The sequence below is a fragment of the Arachis hypogaea genome, chromosome 9 (genome assembly GCF_003086295.3).
Source record: "Arachis hypogaea cultivar Tifrunner chromosome 9, arahy.Tifrunner.gnm2.J5K5, whole genome shotgun sequence".
In the NCBI taxonomy this organism is placed as follows: domain Eukaryota; kingdom Viridiplantae; phylum Streptophyta; class Magnoliopsida; order Fabales; family Fabaceae; genus Arachis; species Arachis hypogaea.
The window spans coordinates 116936476-116940611 of NC_092044.1; positions in this window are offsets into that span (position 1 = coordinate 116936476).

A 4136-nucleotide genomic window follows, 5' to 3' on the forward strand; every position below is an offset into this window, starting at 1 on the left:
GAAAGGCTCTACATCCATGTAAAAATTACATGGATGGTATTCATATAACTTTCACTCCATGCCCCACATCCCTGTTTATTTTACACGCGCCACTTATAACATATATAACGAATCTTTATTTTGCTTTTTCAACGTTTATCAACGTAAACCTTCTGATACAACGTAAACCTCTTTCGCGTTCTTCTTCACGTTCTTCTTCTTCTTCTTCTTCTCTTCTTCTTCTTCTTCTTCTTCTTCTTCTTCTTCTTCTTCTTCTTCTTCTTCTTCTTCTTCTTCTTCTTCTTCTTCTTCTTCTTCTTTATCCTAATTAAATTCGTTGTTCTCCTCTTTCGTATTTTTCTTCTCTGCATTATAGATCTGGATTGATTCAACGCAATTAGCTTCGTCATTCATCTTTTTCTTCGTTTTCTTCTTCGATCTGCACTTTTGAGTTGAAACAATGAATGAACCAACTTCAAATCAGTTGAATGACTGCGATTTGGATTATTCTTCTGAAATGCATCAATTTGATGAGGTTTGGATTATTGAATTCTGTATCAAATTTAATGGAATGAAATTGCTAATTTTATTTGAAGTGAATTGAATGGACTGAGGTGATCTACATCTGAATTGAATTCAAATCAATTGATAATATGTAACTGTGAGTAATTGTGAGTGTCATTAACTGTGAGTAACTCTGAGTAAATTTGAGTAACTTTTCGGTTCGGTAAGTACTAAAGAGGTGGCTCATCACTTTCATATTTTCGGTTCAGTACGTAGAAAGCAGTCTAACAAAAATTAGACCAACATGTTTTGTTTTCTTCCCTAAGCACTATATAATTGTTTCACCATAATTAAGATTTCGGTTCACCGTAATTAAGATTTTGGTTCATTATGCAGACCAGCTATGTTGTAGACGAAAAATTTGTCCCAAAGGTGGGAATGATTTTCAAGACCCTAGAAGAAGCTAGAAAGTTTTACAAATATTATTCCAAACTTGTTGGTTTTTCCACCAAAATAAGGAACACGACTCGGGATGGAGACAAGATTAAGAATCAACTAATTGTATGCTCTAGATAGGGGAGGTGGAAATCAAAGATATCTCCAACTTTGAAGACAAACCCTTCATGTGGGTTAAATTGTCCAGCTAGTATTTACGTACACATAATGAAGGATGTTGGTCTTTGGACAATTTCCAAAGTTGTTTTGAATCACTCACATCATTGTTATCCAAACCAGGCTGAGATGCTCAAACAACACAGGGAGCTTAGCATGTTCGTGCGTCGCACCATTGAAACCCATGAGGAAGCTGGAATTAGACCGAGCAAAACCTACCAATCATTTGTGGTAGCAGCTGGCAGCCACCGTGAACTAGGTTTTATAGAAAAAGACGTAAGGAAATACATCACAAGGGAAGTACGGAATATTTCAGAAAAAGATGATGCCAAAGAATTTGGGAAGTACCTAGTAAGAATGAAAGAAAAGAACCAAAATTTCTTCTTTGAACTCAACCTTGAAGGCGATCACTGCATTAAACATGCATTATGGGCTGATGCAAGAAGCAATAATGCGTTCGATTATTTCGGAGATGTGGTTTCATTTGATACCACATATAACACAAATAGGTATTCGGTTCCCTCAAAGATACTTTTGATGTTCAGTGGTTGTACATATTTCGGTTCACCATAGTGTGCTTGTTATTTATGCAGGTACAATTTGGTTTTAGGTTCTTTTATTGGTGTGAATCACCACGGGCAGTCCACACTTCTTGGATGCGCGCTGGTAAAAAATGAGGACATTCAATCATTCAAATGGCTATTTGAGTGTTGGCTACGTTGCATGGGAGGGAAGGCACCGAAAGGTATTCTTACCGATTAATGCGCATCAATTCAAAGGGCAATTGAGCTATGCATGCCAACAACAATTCATCGCTGGTGTATCTAGCACATAATGAAGAAGATCCCAAGCAAACTAAATGGCTACAAGGGACACATTGATATTGAACAAGAGATGAGCCATGTTGTTTGGAACTCGTACACAAAATACAATTTTGACAGAAACTGGAACGATTTCCTCAGAAAGTATGGTCTCGGAGGCAACAAGTGGCTTTTAGGTAATTGAGATTTCAATTCAAATAATTTTTATGCTTATATATTTTTTTCCCAAAAGCATGCATGTTTTCGGTTCACCACAACTTATAAATTTGGTTTGGTTTGCAGAGCTGTACGAGGATCGGCATATATGGATTCCGGTTTACTTGGATCACCACTTTTGGGGCGAGATGAGAAGCACACAAAGGAGCGAGAGCATGCATTCGTTTTTTAACAAGTTCATCACATAGAATAGCTCATTGAGACAATTTGTGAAGCAATACGATAATTGCCTCGCAAGCAGAGAACAAACAGAGAGAGAATTCGATGCTGCAGATTTTCACACTATGATACCGTGTGCAACAAAATCAGCAATAGAGGCACAGTTTTAGTGTGTATATACCCATGAGAAGTTCAGGGAAGTTCAAGCTCAATTTAGAGGTAAAGTGAATTGTATCACAAGATCAATGCATTTCACCCTGGGTTTCACAACATATGAAGTCATAGAGCAGGTTTCCAATTCCACATTTAACAAGTTTATCGTCACCTACGACGCAGTATCACGAGATGTAAAGTGTCATTGCTTGCTGTTTGAATCTAGGGGCATATCGTGCCGCCATTCCCTAAGCGTTCTAAGCTTTAAGCGAGTGGATAACGTGGCACCTAAATATATATTGGAACGTTGGAGCAAGAACATAAAGAGGAGGCATACACACATCAAGAGCAACCAAGATGAACCTGTACTGGAGCCAAGAAGTAAGAGATTTAATGAATTGGTGTTTCGGTCACACAATATATGTGAATTTACATCCAAGTCTGAAGAGTTGACCAAAATTTTGCACTAAGCATTTGACAAGGTCATGGCGGAGATGGAAGAATATCAAGAGAGAAGGAAAGGAAAAAGTTTGTTAACCTACGAAGAAGCGACATTAAGCAATGTGAATGGTCTTCAAAGCCCACCACGTATCAAAACAAGAGGTCGGCCCAAGAACAGACTTAGATCAAACTTGGAAAAAAAGATCTCAAATGCCATGAAGAAAAAAACAAAGACAGCTCCATGCGAGGTAAAATTGACTTGCTTTTGATTAGTTAAAAATTCAATTGTTCATTTTCCTAATATACAATTAATTATGTCTTTTGTAGTTGAACCTTTTAGACTCCGGATCATCGATTCAGTCAAGCTCCACTCTTTACAATACACCAGATATGAATTATCTAAGACAAGATTTTACAAGTTTTAGTTTTTATTAATGTAAATTTTTGTTCACCCATGAGCAAATTTCGGTTCACCATAGTTATAGCAGGTTTAATTTCTGAATGTTGATAGTATTTAATGAATAGTCACTTTTTTTGTGAAATTCTATATTGATATATGCAGTTTTTCAATTCGTCTAGTGTATTAATTTCTAAGTTGAATAATAAGAATTTGTTTTTTAGTTCATAGTTCAAAGTTTAGAGTTCTGATAGTAGCATTCTTTTAAAATTAGATCTATGTTATGTTGCGATATGCACTTTTTCGATTCACCAGTTGCATTAATTTTGGTTCATTGTGTTTCTCGGGTTTAGGGTTTAGGGTTTAGGTTTTAGGGATTTAGGGATTTAGGGTTTATGGGTTCAAGGTTCTGGTTTTAGTGTTTAGGTTTAGGGTTTAGGGATCAGTGTTTAGGGATTCAGTATGTTTCTACCTTTTGGTTCACCTAGTGTAGTAATTTCGGTTCACTGTGTTCTTTTGGAGTTCATAATGTATTGGTAATCACCCTAATTTCTTTCACTGTGAACCTACAACAAAACAGCAGCCAGACAGTTCCAACAGATATATAACAAGACAACGAGTAATTCATCTTGAATCAGTATATACATTAACATTAGATCCATACATTAATATTAACATTTACATTAATGTTGACATATATACATTCAAAAGAAGCAGTGTTTGCTTTTTTAAACAAGTTGAACAAAATATTGTTAATTAGAACCATTCAAACTGCAATGGTTTTGAGATTCACTTGATGTTTCTGAATCCGTTGGAACAATTTTTTCTTTTTTCATGAGCCTCTTTTGTCTTGT